This window comes from Pogona vitticeps, chromosome 5 (assembly GCF_051106095.1).
Source record: "Pogona vitticeps strain Pit_001003342236 chromosome 5, PviZW2.1, whole genome shotgun sequence".
Lineage (NCBI taxonomy): Eukaryota > Metazoa > Chordata > Lepidosauria > Squamata > Agamidae > Pogona > Pogona vitticeps.
In genome coordinates this window covers 89,527,550-89,538,023 of record NC_135787.1, presented here as the reverse complement: position 1 = coordinate 89,538,023, position 10,474 = coordinate 89,527,550, and the positions used below count along the sequence as shown (strand labels likewise).

At 45.6% G+C, this 10,474-nt stretch overlaps 1 long non-coding RNA gene across 1 annotated transcript; it reads left to right on the top strand.

Moving 5' to 3' along the window:
* Positions 1 to 291: 291 nt before the first annotated feature.
* Positions 292 to 3,091, top strand: LOC140707480 (uncharacterized). Its single transcript, XR_012087569.2, has 2 exons — positions 292 to 437; positions 2,272 to 3,091. It is a non-coding gene; the product is annotated as an uncharacterized LOC140707480 (long non-coding RNA).
* Positions 3,092 to 10,474: the final 7,383 nt, after the last annotated feature.

Here is a 10,474-nt window from a genome sequence, read left to right as displayed (position 1 = left end):
TTCCAAACACTCCATTGGAGAACCTGAGGTTCTCACCACTAGGCATGGTGCCCAAAAAGAACCAGGGAGAGTTTAGGCTCATCCATCACTTGTAATACCCAGAGGGCAAGTCAGTGGATGATGCCATTCCTCCAGAATTATGCACGGTGCGTTATACCTCATTTGATGAAGTGGTGAATATGGCCTGTAGGTGTGGAGTAGGGGTGAGCTTGCGAAATGTGATATTAAATCAGCATTTTGTATTCTCCTGGTTCATCCCCAGGATTTTGACTTATTGTGTTTTTATTTCAGGGATTTTACTACATTGATTGGGCTTTGCCTATGGGCTGTTCTGTATCATGCGCTGCATTTGAGCATTTCAGTTCGTTTTTAGAATGGAAGCTCAGGTTGCAAGAACGTGGCCCATTATTTGGATGACTATCTTTTTTGTGGAGAAGGTAACATTGGGAGATGCAAATTTATTCTAGAAGCATTTCAATCAATGGCGTTCAAACTGGGTTTACCCTTAGCTAAAGAAAAAACGATGGACCAGCCACTTCCCTTACATTTTTGGAAATAGAGCTGGACACAAAAAGGCAGGCTTCCAGATTGCCAGACATTAAATTGAACGACCTTAAGGTTCAGATCAATTTGATATTAAAGAAAAGAAAAGTGTTGCTGAGAGAGCTGCAGGAGATTGTAGGTCACTTCCATGCAGGGTGGTTGCACCAGGTCGTGCGTTCCTGCTTAGATTATGCAATGATATGAAAAATCTCAATCGCCCTTTCCACAGAACTAGAGTTACAAGGGGTATGAAACAGGATTTACAAGTGTGGAGTCAATTTTTAGTCAAGTTTAATGGGGGTCTCTTTTTGGAGGTCCAAATGTCCAGTAACAGAGGTAAGTACATATTTGGAAGTCAGGGGGCAGGGACAAGAATACTTCTTTGTGCATAAGGATGGTTCCCCTTTAATGAAGTACAGTGGGGTCTTGACTTAAGAACGGCTTGAGTTAACAACATTTTGACTTAAGAACCACTCTCATAGGAAAATATTGACTTGACTAACATACTTAGATTTGAGTTAAGAACTGAAAAAAACCATGTGGGAGGCAGGGAAAGTGCAAACTTTGAACTTTCAGTTAACTGTTGGCCAGTGAAAAGGGTGCCTGTCTGCTTCCTCACTCCTCCCAGCGTTTAGAGAGTGGATTGGGAGACAGTCTTCAGACTGCCTGGTACTGTACTGCCTGGACTGTATTTTCCCTGCCTTCCCTGAACCTTTCTTGACCTAAGAAAAAAAGAAACAAAATATCCCCCTGTAGTGGTCGAAGGCAGAATAGCAGCTTCTCATTAGTTTCTATGGACGGAAAAGAGCAGATACGGATCAGATGGTTTTCAATGCATTCCTATGGGAAATGCAGATTTGACCTGAGAACCTTTTGACCTGAGAACCGCCTTCCAATACGGATTAAGTTCTCAAGTCAAGACCCCACTGTATCAGTTTTGGAAAATAACAGACATGGCACTGCATAAGGTGGGAATTAAAGGTTCAAAATTTGGTACACATTCTTTGAGAATTGGTGTTGCCTCAACCGCAGCCACCTTAGGCTATCATCCAGATGATATTGAACAGCTGGGGCAGTGGTCATCATCAACTTACCATAGACATATCAGAACACTCCCTCACATCTAGGCAGGCGCCTGGTTATTTTCTGTCATTGAAGGTCCAGTAGTGATGGTGAGGTGGCTGAACATCATGATAATCGGCCACAATGATGTGTTTTGGGCACCACGCTATGTGGCCAAGTTGGCCTGGGGGAGTAATTTGGGCCTTGGAGCTGGAGCTCAGATTGAATAGAAAGGGCTCCCAGGAATGCAATGGGGCCAGTTTTGCAGAGTGGCTGCATTTGGCTTGCAACGCTCAGACGTATTGTTAATACACTTGGGTGGTAATGATCTGGCCAAGTATGGTGGAAAGGCCTTGATCTTGGATGTAATACATGACCTCACATGGCTGAAAGCAGTGTTCCCTGTTATGAGCATTATATGGTCCACGATAATCTCACGGGTGGTGAAATTTGGGCTGGCCGGGTTCTCGCTGTCTTAATGTCCACAAGAACTTGGGGCTAGGGACTTGCCCATTTGTTTGGTAAGGGGTCCATTGAGACCCCTATGCAAAACCTGATTCTGCACTATGGCAGGACCCCCCCCCTTTTATGGTGGGCAATAATGATTATTCAATAACACATGGCCTATGTTTATGGCATAATACTTGTCTCTCATCATTTTTCCAGGGTATGGAGGCAATGACACTTCTCAAGCTTTAGCCAGCTATGCAATCTTCTTTGTGGGTTCAAGCACAAAAGAAACAATTCTACAAGTTTCCACCAGAAGCCAGCTATGTGTAGTACTGATTGGCACCGCTCTCTCTTTTAATACAGCACCAAACAAATGTGTGAAGAACTAAAAACTAAGGCCACTTTGGGGATGGGTGAGGTGATGATAGATAACATGAGGGAAGAAATAAAGAAGAAGAGGAAAACACTTGAAGCTCTTCATGGCTATGAACATTTCTACTTGACGGGAAAACCTCCTCCCATATATGCTTATCCATAATATATGGCCACTTATAGAAACTATACTTCAAATACTTCCTGAATCAGAGGTTTGAAAAATGGCTATGAGAATGAGGGCTTTTTCACCAGTGGCTTCCTGACTTTGATATGCACACCCTAGGAAAGCTTGCTTGGTACCCACATTGTTCTCTTTCACTATTGGTCTATGATTTTGCATGGCATTTTGGACACTGATTATTTAAGCATTGCAGATCTATTCCTTAGAGTAAACATCAGGTCCTAATTTAGCTTTGAATTTTAAATTGTATTTTACTATGCTTTAATGTGCTTATAGGGATTTATGCTGTGCTGGACTAATTTTTATGTAAAATTATGGATTGCTTATGTTTTAACTGCTATACGATGCTTAGGCAATTAATCTATGAAAGTTATTGAAATGAACAGGTTTACTACTATCATGTGGAAGGCAGCTGAGAACCTTTTCATGAACTTGTTCTCTGGTTGCTTTGGGCTTGACTGTCTTGTAGTCCATGTCTTGTACTTACCTTCATCCTCTCCCTGCTTTGGCTAGAACTTTGACTTTATGCTGCCCCACACTGTTACATGAGATGCTTTTCAAGTTAGTCTTAGCTCATCCTAGTGATTGAATTAGCTCTCTCCCACCTATTTGCTTATGTTGGCTTTGTGACTACCCCTATGGCTATTCTTTTAGGTCTTGAAGAGGTGGAACAGATACACATTGCACAAAGCATGTTACAAAGCTTATATAGTGTGTCTATTATACAGGAATAGTCAGATGTGGCTATTTTACAGCTATAAATAGGAAGAAATATGACTAAATAAGAACAATGAGTCTGCTTATAGAAAGGAACTACAAAGGTAGATACTTTGGTGTAGAGAAAATCATCTCACACTTAACATCAAAAAAAACTAAAGAACTCATAACTGATTTTAGGAGGAAGAGAAATGTACATTTACCACTGTACATAAACGGTGAGGAAGTGGAGAGAGTTGGTAGTTTTAAATTTCTGGGTACTTACATCTCAGAGGACCTCTCATGGACTATAAATGCCGACATGCTAATGAAGAAGGCACAGAAGAGGCTGTATTTCCTTTGTTTTTTAATTTTATCCACTCCTTAATCCAATTCAGAACACTCGCTTGGTAATATAAATTCCAATTTGGTAGGCCAAATCCCCCTCTTTCTTTTGCATCTTGTAACAGTTTAAGTTTAATTCTGGGCTTCTTCCTTTGCCATATAAATTTTGTAACTAAAGTATTTAGCTCTTGAAAAAATTTCTGCTCTAATTTAATTGGTAGATTTTGAAAGAGAAAAATTACTTTTGGGAGGATGTTCATTTTGATTGTTGCAATTTTACCTAGAAAGGATAATTGTAATTTCTCCCATCTTGTCAGCTCTTGTTTTATATGTTCCAGGAGTTTCCCATAATTGCCTTCCTTTAATGAGGACCCCCTAGCAGTCAAATTTATTCCTAAATATTTTACTTCTTCATCGTGGTCTTCTGTGAATGCACACAATAAAGGGTTAAGTCAGCGCCTGCGCGGGTCCCTCGGAACGTTCTCGAGCTCTGTAAAAGAAACATAGTTAGGAGTACGTATACTGCGCATGCTCTGCCCGCCCCAGCCTCAGTTCCATTTCTCCGCCGTGTGAAGTGGTTCTTCTCGGCTTGAGCTCTTCCTATTTCGCTTATTCCCGTCGTTTTTTCTTGGATTGCTAACTCGGACCTCGACCTTGGACTGTTACGGACCTCTCTCAGCCTTTTGGACTTATTTCTGGTATTTTCGGCTTTCTCACCTCACTTCGAGGCGTTACCCCTCTTTCCCGCCCTTTTTACCGGCCATTTTACATAGGGTGTCTATGCCTCCTCCACCCTCCGGCCCTTTCAGTAGGTGTATCGTTTGCTCTGGGAAGATCCCATTCCAGGACGGGCACGATACCTGTCTCTTCTGTTTAGGGGAATCCCATTCTCCCCAAAATTGTCTACATTGTCAAGCGTTTACCAGGGCCGCCTTAAAGGCTAGACAGCAGAGGTTAAAATTGCATTTGTGGAACACTGCTCTCTCAGCCTCTACACCGTCCTCCATGGAGCTCCCCGCTTCCTCTTCTACTTCCCATGCCGATGGGTCAGTAACTCTGTCATCAACAACCAGAGCGGCGGACGCACCTGCTCAGAAAGCCACTAAGAAGCCGCTCCGAAGAAGAAGCCTGCTCCCAAGCCAGCCGCCGCTGCAAAGCCTGGAAAGAAAGAAAAATCAAAAGGGTCGGCTAAATCCAAGGACCCTATTCCTCAGATTCCCTCTGTAGCCACCAACCTCCCCTCTCCCATTTTGGAGGACTCTTCGAGGGATAAGGACTCGGTGTCTGAGGTGTTCGCACCACTTCCCCCTCGACAAGTTGAGCCGCCTTTACCCCTTGGCATTACATCACCAACGCCAAGTCAGCTTGTACAAGCCACCACAAGCTTGGGTTCTGCCCCTGTCAGCCCCGCATCCAGCGGGCGGGCTTCTCCGGCTCACTCTGTGTCTCCAGTGTCTTCTCACCACCCTTCACCACCGAGGAAACGGGTGAGAAAGACGAGACACTGCTCCCGAGACCGCCATCGATCCCCTTACAGGGATGGCGCTGGGAGGCATCGACGTTCCCGACGTCGATATAGATCGACGTCGGATGACTCTTCCTCCTCTACCGACCGCCACAGACAACGCAGACACCACCGTAGACACCGCTCATCCACTTCTTCGATCTCGACGTCCCCTGAATACCATCGACGTCGGCGTAAAATTAGATACATCTACGTCTCCTCCTCTGCATCCACTCCGCCCAGGAGGCGTCGACGTCGACACCGCAGGGGCACCGGTGGTAATCCTCAACAGCCTCCGTCGCTGCCGCAACCTTCGCTCGATGCCCCACTTCCACCTTCGACGTCGAGCGCGTCCATCCAACCACAGCGCCCTGCTCCTACGTTGCCGATCGTTCCATCACCACATCGCAAGAGGGGGCATGTTTCTTCATCCGAGGATGATGTCTCTTTTTCTTCTCAATCTTCTAGCTCAGAGGCAGAGCCTCCTCCCCAGCCTGACCCTCGCGATTTGCCAGAAGGAGAGACTGTAGGGTCGGACACAGGTGACCCACACGATCCCTCCCCTTCAGAGGACTTTACGTCATATTCACAAATGATGTCTCGCCTTGCTAAGACCTCGAAGCTGCGTGTAGATGATCCAGCTCCTACTGAGGAGGATCTCATTTTCGGGGACATTAATAAGAACCGGTCCCCACCTCCTAGTATCTCTTTCCTACCAGCCTTGCTGGACATCATTAAGGAACAATGGGAACACCCCTCAGCATCCACACCTTTAGCAAAACGCACAGAAAATATGTATAAGATCAGTGGCATGGATGCGAAGTTTCTACTTAAGCACCCAATCCCCAATTCTTTTATTGTGGAGACAAGTTGTACAAGACCATCTGGCAAGGCCCATGTTGTCCCCACTAACAAGGAGGGCAAGAAATTGGAAATCATTGGCAGACGACTCTATTCTCTAATCTCGTTTATGCTGCGTGTGGCTAACCACCAAACCGCACTGGAAGCTTATCAAAAGCAGTTATGGCTGAAAACCCTCTCAGGTTTAAAAATGATACCTGAAGATGCTCGTCAAGCGTTCCTTAACATCTACGAGGAGGCTCAGACTGTCTCGAAGCATCAGAGGATTGCTACTAGACACTCAGTTGAGGCAGCAGCAAGGATATTGGTCACAGCTGTCACTCTCCGCAGGCACGCTTGGTTGCGTGCTGCAAATATTTTCGAAGATGTAAAAGCCAAGGTGGAGGGCTTGCCCTTTGACAGTTCTGGTCTTTTCAGTGAAAGGACAGATAGTCATCTTGAAGAACTCCATAAGGCTAAGAGAACTGCCAAATCATATTACATTCAACCCCAACCTAGATTTGGCAGGTACCAGTGGAAGAAGTCTTCTCCTCAATATAATCAGCCTGCTCAGCAATACAGGCAGTTCAAAACTCAACCACAGTCAAGACCACCCCCCGCTTCTTCTGCCACGTCCACTTACCGTCCACAACCGCCACTCCAGCGTCGCCAGTCTTACAAGCCACCTACGAGGAAACACAAACAATATCTTTGACTCAGAAGTTTTTCAGGCAAATTCGGCTCCAGATACAAGATTGCGCCCATTCCTCTCAAGCTGGTCCGCCATCACAACCGACTCATGGGTTCTAAGTATCATCTCTTTAGGTTACCATCTAGAGTTCACGGAATATCCTCCTCTAGGACGGACAGAGTATACTACATTCGACCCTGTCCTAGAGGAGGAGGTTCATTCTTTATTGCAAAAAGGTGCCATTCAAAAGGTACCAAAAAGGGACATTGCAAACGGCTTCTATTCAAGATATTTTGCAGTCACCAAAAAGGATGGAGGGATGAGACCCATCCTCGACCTCAGACAACTGAATACTTACCTGCGCCCTCGCCGCTTCCGGATGGTCACGTTGGAATCCATTATGCACCTATTAAAAGAAAACGATTGGTTTATAGTCATCGATTTAAAAGACGCTTACTTTCATATCACGATTCACCCCGATCATCGCAAATTCCTCCGGTTCATCTTTCAGGACACTATCTATCAGTACCTTGCCCTCCCGTTCGGGTTGGCAACAGCACCCCGTACTTTTACGAAATGTATGGCCCCGGTGGCGGCCTACCTCAGGCTCAACGGAGTGCATGTTTTCCCCTACATAGACGACTGGCTAGTGGTCTCGACCTCCAGGAAAAAGGCTATACAAGACACAGAGTTCACCCTTCATGTCCTAAACATTTTGGGCCTGCAGGTGAACTACAAGAAGTCACATCTCACGCCTTCCAGGGTGGTGAATTATATCGGTGCCACAATAGATGCCCGCAAGGGAAGAATCTTCCTCCCAATGGACAGAATTGTCAAGATCCAAAGAGCAATAACGAAGTTTCGACCGAACCACACAGTGTCAGCCAAACTTGCTCAACATCTGCTGGGGCTTATGTCATCAACCACCCCAGCATTAGCTCATGCTCGTCTCAAGCTGAGGTCCCTGCAAGCTTGGCTCCTGTCTCTATTCAACCCTCTTCACGACCATCACAAGAAGCGTCTTCTTGTTACACCGGAACTAGCCTTGCAACTTCAATGGTGGAACTACGTACCGCACCTACAGGTCGGACAGCCCTTTCGTCCCCTCCGTCTCACTATCCAAGTCACAACAGACGCCAGCCCCACCAGCTGGGGGGCATATTGTGGTCCGCATCGTGTCCATGCCCTTTGGTCACCGCGACAGCGGGCACTACATATCAATCATTTAGAGATACTAGCTGTTTTCAAGGCGCTCAAAGCTTTCCTTCCCCTGGTGCGAGGTCGTGGAGTCCAAATTGTCACGGACAACACCACGGCACTCCACTACATAAACAAACAGGGAGGCACGCGTTCCCAGTCCTTGCTGTTCCTGACAGTAACTCTATGGGAATGGTGCTACAAGCAGCACGTATTTCTGAGAGCAATCCATGTATCAACCACCGAAAACGTGGTTGCGGACGAACTGAGCCGAACCATGAACCAGATGCACGAATGGGAGCTAAACAACTCAGTCTTCCGTCAGCTTTGCCATCAATGGGGCAATCCCGAAATAGACCTGTTTGCCACTCAACAGAATGCCAAATGTCCTCTCTACGCATCCAGAGCAGGAAGGGGACAGAACTCAATAGGGGATGCCTTCATGGTCTCATGGAGGAACCGTCTGCTTTACCTGTTTCCTCCATTTCCGCTAATTCAAAAAACGTTGGTACAACTACGGTATCATTTAGCGGAGGCGATCCTAGTTACACCTTTTTGGCCTTGCCAGCCGTGGTTTCCGACTCTCATGGGCATGGCAATAGACTCTGTGAAACTGCCCAACTTTCCAACCTTACTTACACAGGATGCAGGCAAGATCTGTCACCCAGATTTGAACACACTGCACCTCACGGCGTGGAGGATATCCCCGAGATCAAAGAGATATTAGACAATTCCAAAAAACCGGCCACCTCCACGTTATATTCTCATAAATGGAAAAGTTTCCTTAAGTTTACAGAGTCCAGAGGACTTCAGGCCTCGCCAGCGTCTCTTTCCACTACGTTACAGTTCCTTCGTCACTTGTTTGATTTCAAGTTATCAGTCTCTACGTTGAAAGTCTACTTAGCCGCTATTGTTTCATTCCAGCCCAGGGACTCTCCTTCCTCTCGATTCTTTTCTCATCCCACGGTTAAAGCCTTTCTCAGAGGAATTACACACCTGCGTCCACCGGTGAAGCCTATAGTACCCCAGTGGTCCTTACATATGGTTCTCAACGCGCTAATGCACCCTCCTTTTGAACCTCTGGCTACCTGCTCACTTAAACTGTTGTCTCTTAAAGTTTTGTTTCTCGTTGCCATCACATCTGCCCGTAGAGCCAGTGAGTTGGCTGCATTAAGAGCTGACCAACCTTTCCTCCAATTTTTCAAGGATAAGGTCATTCTGCATACCGATATTTCCTTTCTTCCCAAGGTCGTTTCTGAGTTTCACTTGAATCAACCATTAATACTTCCTACATTATTCTCTCAGCCTACCAACGATACCGAACGCATGCTCCATACCCTCGATGTCAGGAGGGCACTTTCCTTTTATGTTGCCCGTACCAAGGAATTTCGCTTATCTCCAAAGCTTTTCCTCTGTTATTTTGGACATAAAAAGGGCCTTCCGGTCTCTCCTTCCTCAATATCCCGATGGCTGGTTACTACAATATCTTTAGCCTATCAGCTTCAGCAGCAATCCCCTCCTGATGGCCTTCGCGCACATTCCACCAGGGCAGTGGCTTCTTCAACAGCACTCTTATGAGGGATTGATTTACCTGACATATGCAGGACAGCGACATGGTCCAGAGTGTCCACATTCATCTCTCATTACCGGCTGGACACGAGAGCTAAAAGAGAAACAAGGTTTGGTAGAGCTGTCCTAGCATCTGCCCTTCAGTGACGGCCCACCTTCCGGTAAGCAAGCTTGCTAGTCACCCTTTATTGTGTGCATTCACAGAAGACCACGATGAAGAAAGAGGGGTTACTTACCTGTAACCATGGTTCTTCAAGTGGTCATTCTGTGAATTCACACAAGCCCGCCCAACCTCCCCACTATCCGTCACTGTGCTAGTACTGTCATTTTATTCTAGCTGGCGGATAAATGGAACTGAGGCTGGGGCGGGCGGAGCATGCGCAGTATACGTACTCCTAACTATGTTTCTTTTACAGAGCTCGAGAACGTTCCGAGGGACCCGCGCAGGCACTGACTTAACCCTTTATTGTGTGAATTCACAGAATGACCACTTGAAGAACCATGGTTACAGGTAAGTAACCCCTCTTTTCTTGGCTATTTGAATTCCTGTCTTGGATGTAAGTTGAGTCTTTTGTTCCTGAGTTAGATTTTTGGTTAGGAATGTTGTTTTTTCTTGGTTTATTTCTAGTCCAGCTACATGGCCATATTCCTTTATTTGCTGAAGTAAATTTGGGGCTGTTTCCACTGGATTTTCCAGAATAAAGACCAAATCGTCCGTAAATGCTTGGAGTTTGTATGTTTCATCTTTAATCTTTGTTCCTTTTATTTCTTCATTTTTTCTTACTTCTCTATTCAGTATTTCCAATGAAAGAATAAAGAGGAGAGGAGAGAGTGGGCACCCTTGTCGTGTACCTTTAGTGATTTCGATTTTGTCTGTTCCTTCTCCATTTACGATTATTTTTGCTATTTGCCTTGTATAAATTGCTTTTATCATGTTTAGAAAATTTTGTCCAATGTCCATGACCTCCAATTATGCTTTCATAAATTCCCAGTTTAGATTGTCAAAAGCTTTTTGAGCATC